The 9767-nt window shown below is 33.7% G+C and overlaps 1 pseudogene; it reads right to left on the bottom strand.

The window, feature by feature from the left end:
- Positions 1-7404: 7404 nt before the first annotated feature.
- Positions 7405-9135, bottom strand: LOC147408656 (ornithine decarboxylase pseudogene; annotated as a pseudogene).
- Positions 9136-9767: the final 632 nt, after the last annotated feature.

The raw sequence follows: 9767 nt of genomic DNA, 5'->3' as shown, positions 1-9767 counted from the left end.
AGAGAGAGAAAAACGAGTGTCGTTATAGTACATTAAATATAGTTTGGAAATTGGACTCTGTGCCGAAATGCCCTTAAAAAATTATTAAAAACAAAAAACCCTCAAATTCTAATTTCCGTAGTGTATTTATTGTACTTTCACAAAACCCAATCTTGAACGTGATAATTGTGCCAAATCTACTAATCCTCTCGAATTATGTTTTGAATTGTGATAATCCGACTATCCCACGTAGCACACTCAATGGACTCTCCTGCCATGATAAATTGGAGAATCATAGATTTATATGCCTCGAGATACAAAATTACACTTAGCACACAAATATGTATCCCGAGAGATTGTGTATCCTGATGCGCACATATCTGTGATTCCCAGATTTGTCACATCTAGAGACTCGATTGAGTGTGCCACATGGGGTAATCAGATTATCACAACTCTTCTGTTTTTTCAACTTAACCGAGGAAACCTAACCGCCATGGAATTAGACAAACACTCTCCAAGAAGGTTGGATACACATCAATAAGTTTTTTTACACAAATGACCTAAAATGGACATCCTTGAGGGTCAGTGGGAGGTTCTATGGCATTGCATGATATTCATAATGGGCCTCCACTCTCTAAACACCAAAAATTACTATCTTTCTTGGGCTATCATATCTGCTGGGATTAGCCCATTCTCACACTTTTTTTTTTCCCTTACTTGGTCAAAATTCAACTTTCAAATAAATTGAATTATATTTTTAGAGATGGTAGCAACAACAAAGTCCATTACACGACTCAACAATATTATATAAAACCTTCTTATTATTAAGCTTCCATTTTTTTTTCTTTCTATTTGAATAAAATTTTAGTCAATATTAGAGATGTCCCTTTTCAAATTGCTGGCATGCTCCTCTTGACCAAGGCCTTATTTGAGAAAATAAAATAAATGTCCTACATGCTCTTGTTTACAGCGCGTAACAGCTTTGAAGATTGACAGCTTTTCTACACACACAAAATTAAATTAAAATTAAAATTAAAAAATTTGGAATTAAAATTAAGAGGTCAAGGCATTTCAGCTATTTCCTGTTAGTCTCCCATACAAAACCTAAGTCAAAAGAGACATGTCATCACTTTGAAAACATAGGAATATTTATAACATTGACCAAAACGTAGAGGTGTATATATAACTCGCCTGATATAAAATGACTTTTAGATAATCAAATACTAAGCATGTGATGTATAAGATATAATGAATCATCATCAATGTATCTAATCGTAAATAGGAAGTTGTCAATACTAAGGTTTGTGGTATCAATTAGTATTTTTTATATATCCTAATTATCTAATTAATTAATTGATGCTTTCCTAATTAGAAAATACTAATAGATACATTAAGTGTCGAATCTAATCCAACTTCAATGTTCAAGAATTTTACCTAGTGAAGAAGTCTAGTCGTCAATCGATATTTATTGAGATTTTTCGTAGATTTAATTTATTTTCATACCTTTGCCTTCATTTATTTTATTTATACAACTTTTTCAAATACCTAATTTTGTATCACATGTCATCGTTCATTCTTGTATCTCATGTGGAGACGATAACAAATGTTTGGTTGGAAAGTTTCATACATGGTCCTCACATTTATAACAATCCTAAAAGTCTCTCCCTAATATCTATCACAATTTGTTATTTGTCCTTTCCTCCGCTTGCTTACGTAAAAAACAACGCAAATTGAAACACATGATTTTCATTTGATTTTTTGTCGCTTTGTGTATGCCACGCTATTCTCATTTCTTGAAACGATTCCTCGTTACACGGCTCTTTACCAATTTAGGCGGTGTTTGCTTGCGTTATTTTTCAATGCTTATTGCTGAAAAAAATTAAATTAAGCACTTTTGTCAAAATAGCGCGTTTGTTTACTCTATATTTTCAGAGCTTACTGCTAAAAATAAGTGAAAAAAATTCAGTACTATTTTGATGCTGAAAAAAAGTGCTGAAGCAGTAAACACTTCGCTTTTTTCAACACGGACAAGTATGCCCTTTGTTTTTTTGAGCATGGACAAGTATGCTTTTATTCTTAAAAGGATATTACCTCTTATATCCCATGGATAAGTATATAAACACCCCACAAATTAATAAACCCACACCATGGCTAAATTATTTTGTCTTATATGGGTTAAAAGTTTTGGAATGAATTGATTTTTGGTGAGGATGATCTCTACAATGAGGAGATCATCCTCACCAAAAATCAGTACATCTTGAAACTTCTAACCCTATCAAAACAAGTTCAAGAATCGTAAATCGTCCCTTTAAAAAAAAAAACTATTTTTGACGAGTTAAAAGTTTCAAAATGGACTGATTTTTGGTGAGGATGATCTCTAGACCATATAAACTATCATCACTAAAAATTTGCTCATTCAAAAAATTTTAACCCATATAAAACAAAAAAAAATGGCTATAGTGTGGGTTGCCCTTATTAATGCATAGGGTGCTTTTATAATTACACATCCTTCATTTCCATCGAAAATTATTCATCCAAAATTAAGTTCTTTTAAAGTTGATTTCAAATTTTGGTGACTTGAATAACATTATTATTTTTAATTTGAAATTTATGGGCTTTTATAAATAGAAATTATTATTTATAAATTGAATATTTGAGTATTATTTATTATTTAAAAATAAATTATATTTTAATTTTATAAGAAATAATATATTATATTGTGTTTGATAATAAATAAACATTTGAAACATGCAAACAATGTATAATATGATTGTAAGGGTAAAAAAGACAATTTACCAGTTTCAGCAATGTGAATCAAACATGATTCAGCATCTAAACAAACAACTTTTTCAGCACTTAAATTTAGTGCTTATAAGTTTCAACGCTTAATGCTATTCAACACTTATTTTTTTTAGTTTAACAAACAACACCTTAATAAGAATGAAATGTTACTGAGAGCCGTGGAGCTCAAATGAATCATCAAATTTGGCAATCCAACGCCATAGCCCTGTAGATGTCAAGGTAAAAAGCTCAGATCCAACCTAACAAAATTTAAAAAAGGAATTTCTTTTGGACTTAATCCAAGGTTTTAAAAATGAACTGTTGAACTCCAAATTTAAAATTTAACTATCAAAAATAAATTTTTTTTTGTTTATTTAGAGTTCTTAGAATTTTTTCCTTTACATTCTTGTAGCATCAAATAATGTTTCTTATGAAACAAGCTTAGCTCAATGAACCCTGAATCTTACTAAATTTGTAAGGCTAGCCTTACTCATTTCTAAATTGAAAACTTATTGCAAGGGCTTTGCTCGTAGAGAATCACATTAGATTAGCATGTATTGCTGCATGACTTCCCCAATTTACAAAACTACTCTTACTAGGTTTGAGGGAAAATGCTGAAATAACATTGAAATTAGCATCGTCTCATAGATGGCTGACCTGGATGTGTGTATAGAATTGTAGATGACTTTCATCGAGATTTGAGTGAGAAGCATATGCACAACAATGTGTGAACTGATGTGTTACTCCAACATGACTCTAAGTTGAGAGTCCCACTGGTTAAAATCATATCTGAATCATTTTATTTTTATCAAATTCATATTTGAATCTGGATCCGAATTGATTTAATTAATTGATTCAGGTCATTCGGGTCAGATAATTTCAAACCGTTTAAGATTATTTTAATAAAAATAACCATAGGTTTGTGACTTGAACTCAAGACTCATTCTTTTATTTAGGGAGGCCTTAGCTACTTTGTTCAACACTTGTTGGTTGTAAAAAAATACCCTAAAAAATATAAAATATAACTTACAAGATAATAAATCATTCAGATCTAGTTGGATATAGGGATGGACCAGTATTTGACCCAGATTCGACTCAGGTCAAGTGACACCAACCCATTTTTAATTCGGATATATACTTAAAAGAACCAAATCCCCTAAATTCGAATCACTCGAATTTCGGATAAAATTTGACTCATTTTTAGACCTAGCCTCCTCATTCCAGTCCTATACAATACCTTAAGCCTCAAACTACTACTTATTCCTATAGAAAAACACTTTCCTTACTAACTTATAGGATTTCAAGTCTTACTAAGGGTAGTTGAATTCAAATGGATTACCAAATTGATAATACAACACCACAGTCATATAGATTTTATGGAAAAACTCATATCCTCTAAACAAAAGTCAAAATAATAATGTCTTTTGGACTTGATCGAAGGTTTTGAAAGTGGAAGACTACTGAAACTCCCAAATTTAAAGTTAAAAGGAAATCTTGTTTATCAAATTTTTATAAGTCAATATAATATATATTTTATTATTTTTCTCTTAGTTGCATGCAAATACACTCAAGCACCAAGCAATTCCATGAATTTACACTATTTTATTATAAAAAGACATGCAACATCAAATGAAGGCGTCCTATTTTATTTTATTTTTCACTGATTTTTATTACTTTTTCATCTATGTTTGTGATCATAATGTATATACAACACAAGTGAAATAAACAGTCTTTTAAACTATCAGAATACTCTTTTCCTAGACCAATGATATTGAGATAAATCAAGATATAGATATCATTTGATTATTTTAACATTTTTTTTATAGACATAATAACTATAATCAAGTCTTATTGTATATAGTAATTATTTATAATTCACTTATTGCATTTTATTAGAATATAACTTTTTTCTCTAATTTAATTAATATTTATAGGTCCATTGGAAGTGATAAGTGATTTCTTAATACTATATTTTTCCTTCTTATATTTATTATTAATTTTTTTGATAATCAGGTAGCCTTGTACACAGTGGACCGGGCTCGTATCTGGGCTTTGCCCAATCCATAGACTATGGTCTTGTCCAAGGATTAGTCCTGGGGGACGTGCAATGCCCGCATATCACACGAACCAGGTAAGTGATGATGTGCCCTCACGGGTGGTCCCTAAGGAATTAATGCTCATATTGGTACGGGCATTAACTACTTATCGGTCCAAAATTATCAATTAAAATAAAGAAAATAAGTAAATGATTGACAATAAATAAAATTTGGGGTGCCAGTAAAAGCTCTCTGGTTTTTATTTATTTTTTAGATTTAGATTTTTTATATTAAGGATTATCCCTTATCATAATTGTATATAACGGTTGAAATTGTTTGAACTAGTGTTAGAATGTTTTGTAATGCTTAGATAAGCTCAACCTTCGTAATGTTTGAATAATGTGTCTAAATTTTTAATTGGGATGTGATAAACAATTCAAGAAATTGGGGTGTAATAAGTAAAAGTTGGGGTGCCAATAACAGTTATATATATATGGGAAATGTTCAGCACCAAACATTTTGGCGAAACATTTTTCAAAACACGGGTTAGAAGTTTTGGAATTGGCTGATTTTTGTTGAGGATGATCTCTACGGTGAGAAGATCATCAACACCAAAAATCAGCCCATTTCAAAACTTCTAACCTCATCAAAAATGGTTTACAAAAAATGGACGGTTCACGTTTTTCAATTGGTAAACATAAGGCTAGAAGTTTTGGAATGGGCTGATTTTTGGTGAGGATGATCTCCTCACCGTAGAGATCATCCTCACCAAAAATCAGCCCATTCCAAAACTTCTAACCCATGTAAGACAAAAATGATTGGCTAAAATGTTTGGTGCTGAACAGGACCTATATATATATAAGAACCTTTCAGTTTGCCAATCAATTTAACTTATGTTTCCGTGTTAGGTGACAAAAACTTTATTTTCAAGCGAACAAAATTCAATTTTACTTGTTTGAAGCAACATCAGCTTGTCAAATCTAAGGCTTGAATTAATAGAAACAAATTTTAAGATGGTATCACTTTGTGACTATCCATATATATTTAAATAATTAATTTCCAGTACGAAATAAAATAGAAGTTCAACATTCAAGATAGAGGACTAATTAGAGTCAAGAACTAGCAATTTGGAATTTTAGTAAAAGAAGCATCTCGAATGATTCTTATAGGCAGTTCTGGACAATATTTAAGAAAGAGAGTCTTAAATAAGTGAAACAGTTCAAAATTTTGGGACTATTCGGTCATTCTGCTTATTAGGAAAATTCTCCAGTGACTTCGTTTGACACTGTTGAAATTGTGCTGACGGGGTAATATGCACAGACCCATAGATTTTCCACTAATGCTGAGGTGACACAAGATTTATTGTGATTCTCTAACATGGAGAAGTGCAAATAACCATAGATGTATTTCCTCGTGATACAAGTAAATACGATCTATTATTATGTGCACATCTCCATGTCAGAATTGTGAGAATCACAGTAAATCCTGTGTCACCACAGCACGACTCTAGATTTTCTGCCTTGTAACTTGAGGAAAATAATATGTGATTATCCACACATTGTCATGTTAGCACAATGTTGAATGCAGTGTCCAATAAAGTCAGTTTAATATGACTCTTATTATTATTATTATTGTTGTTGTTTGGTCAATTGTTTAGAACCTTTTTTTGAACGGATATTAGCAATGTGATCACATAGATATGATGATCCTAGCTAACGTAAAATATTAATTTAATATCATCAAACGAATTGCGGGGTGAAACATTTAAATTGGTTAAATGGTAAGGCACAAACTTTCTAAATGACTGCCTAAAATAATTAAATAATATTACAAATTTAATTAATCTATTCATAACCATAGATCGTATAAGAAGTTTGTTAAGATAATTTTTTTTTTAAGACCCTGATATATGTCGATGATAAGCTAAGGCCTGGAGAAAAAACTAAATGAGATATTGCATGGATACTAAGTAGGAGATATGATCCCAACAGATCAAATATACCAAATTGATTCTCATGTTTGGAGAATACAAAGAGCAGAAGCTCTGCAATTGAAACGATATCCTCAAAGAGATACAGTTAAAACTCCAAAAATCGAACAACCAAGTAGAAAAATATCTCTAAGATAGATGTGTTCCTATTGAAGAAGTGTGTTGGGTAGATAGGGGTGTCAACTGAACCTGCTGGCCTGTTAGCCTGGCCCAGCCCGCTTGACTAAATAAGAGTTGTAGGGTTTCCTTTTTAGTCCATAAAGGTTGGGTCAGGCTCAATAATTTTCAGCCCATCAAATCCAGGTTGGGTTAGGGCGTAGTAGTGTATAGTTGAGGTGGATTTCCAAAAAAACGAATAGAAGTCTATGAGATATTATAATAAAATAATATTTTATATATTATAATAATTCAAAAAAGTAAAAATATTAATTAATGAGAGATTTATTGGGCAAACCTAACTGTTGCATTTTTATTGCAAAAACTCCCTTGGAGTTCTACAACTCCCAAGGACCCTAATTTTATGAAATTTGTTACCCCCACAAACCTTAGATTCGGGATACACATTATAAAATTTAAATTTATGATATTAATTTGTTACTTAACACACTTTGAAGTGGATTCTAACCACATCAATTTGTGGCATTCAAAAACATGATCTGATGGTACAGTATTTTAAATAACAAAATTTTAAGTATTTTGAAAAAATAATTAAAAAAGAAATTTGAGAGTTCTGTAGCCATCAAGTATCAACCACAACAATCAAGTTAAAAAAAAAAAGGTTCTTATTTTCTAAATGTTTTATTTTTTATCTTCCATGAAATTTATAAGTTATAATAATCCATGTAGGCTCAACGATCCTTATTCATGCTAGTCTGATTTATAAAATTAGGTTTGCTGAGGTAACAAACTTGATAAAGTAAGAGAGCTTTTGTAATAAAATTGCCATTGCCCTGTAAATCTCTCTTAATTAATTAAAATCCGCTAAATGAAGGGAACTTCACCCTGACAAGAGATAAAAGAGACATAAAAAAGCTACCTGAGAGACAACTACCAACACCCCCCATCAAATGAAAAAGTACCATTCTTAGATCACCCGTGTTAGCTGGGAGTGGAGGTAGAGCAGGCAAGGTGTGTGGATATAGCTGACGTGTTGAACCCATTGAAGTTGGATCGAATAGCAGCAGTGTAAGCTCCCATGTTTGGAAAAACGAGCCAGTCGTTCACCTGTAATTCCGGTAGTTGATAACCAGTCAAGACCGTATCCAGTGCATCACATGTTGGTCCGAACACCGTTGACGTGTACGTCCTTACTCCTCGACATGTGGGGTTACCACAGTTCGATGGGCACGCCAAGGGTGTCGGACGTAAAGTCGCCGGTTCAAAAAGTACACAACTCATGGACCCGTAGACACCGTCATTGATCCAGTACTCCCGCAGATCTCCACGTACACGCCTCCCTATGATGTTGGTCGCTAGAGTGAACGACGTCTCGGCGAAGAACCGACCCGGTTCAGCAATAACAACTAAACCCGGGTAATTTGGAAAATAAGTTTGGAGAGCGGTTTTAGTGGTGATTGCAGCATCATCAAATATTGGGCCCACAGTAAATCCACCACCAACGTTGACTATATGCATGCGAGGCATACCAAGTCGTGTGGCTGTGTCGAACACAGTCTTGGCTGCTGCTATGGCACCACGGTAGGACCTGGATTGCGTGGCCCCACTGCCTACGTGGAATGAAACGCCGGACACAGTCAATCCAGCTGCATGAGCAGCTTGGAGAAGCAGCGTAACTTCTTCAGGCAACGCGCCATATTTAGATCCAAGTGGAAATCTCGCATCACCATCATCAGGAGCCTTAAGACGAAGTAAGAGAGCACATTTGGGATGCCACCTTCGAATCTTCTCGACTTCATCTCGAGAATCATAGGTCGTGAGATTGACACCTGTACCGCAAGCGTACTTGATGTGGGCCTCAGCTTTACATGGATTAGCGTACACAATTCTATCCGGTGACACACCAAGTGCCAATACGGCTTCGATTTCGGCTCGACTAGCACAATCGAAGCCAGCCCCAATAGCCGCGAGTGCACTGAGGAACATGGGCTCAGGGTTGCACTTAACAGCATAAAAGGGCCTAACATTAGGTAGGCTTTTGTTCCATTTGTCCATAAGAGTTGCTACAATTCCCAAATCAAGAACATAGAATGGTTCTTTTACTTCTGGTTTCTTAGAGATTATAGACACAATGAAATCTGTTAAGCCGTCTTTTGGTATGTTAGTGACCCTATTACCCTTCACCCCCGGCGCATCGAAGATAGCTTGAAGGCTCTTTGGGTTCGAAACCATGACTCAAGAAAAAGAGAAACAAAGGAGGTTTCACGTTTGTAAGTTGTTTTGTCTGATTGACGAGTAGACTGTAAGTATACATATAGGAGAGATTCTAGGAGAGGGTGACTTTGCTCTGCCATTTGATTTGATGGTAAAAAGGGAGCTGTTTTTTTTGGCTCACGCACTCCTCTCTTCCCACGTGAAGTATACAAGGCTAGTTTCGTAACTAAGAAGGGTATTTTTGTAAATTAGAAACGTCATTTAATATGGGTAGATTCAAAAAAAAAAAATTCATTAAGGGAGATCTATAATTGATTTGCCTTTTGTGCCTTTGGAGAATCAGCACGCAGGTTTGTTAATGTTTAATGATTTTCTAACTCAGTACTGATCACATGACTCCCCCACGTGCATATACTCAATCGATTTTTTTTTTTTTTTAAACATTTGTTAGAGCCGTAGATCTACATTCCTTGAGATACACAACTGCACATCCATTGAAGGTGTCATTTTATCACGTCTCGTTTCTAACGAGAAAGTCTTAGTCGGTAATACTTTGGCTGACGAGGCAAGTACACAAAATTAAAGATCTTTTTCCTCCAGATATACAATTATATATTATTTTTTATACTGATGTGCAATTGTGCAATTCG

Source organism: Akebia trifoliata, chromosome 2, assembly GCF_017979445.1.
Source record: "Akebia trifoliata isolate Shusen 1 chromosome 2, ASM1797944v1, whole genome shotgun sequence".
Taxonomy (NCBI): domain Eukaryota; kingdom Viridiplantae; phylum Streptophyta; class Magnoliopsida; order Ranunculales; family Lardizabalaceae; genus Akebia; species Akebia trifoliata.
This window is presented reverse-complemented; position numbering and strand designations above follow the sequence as displayed.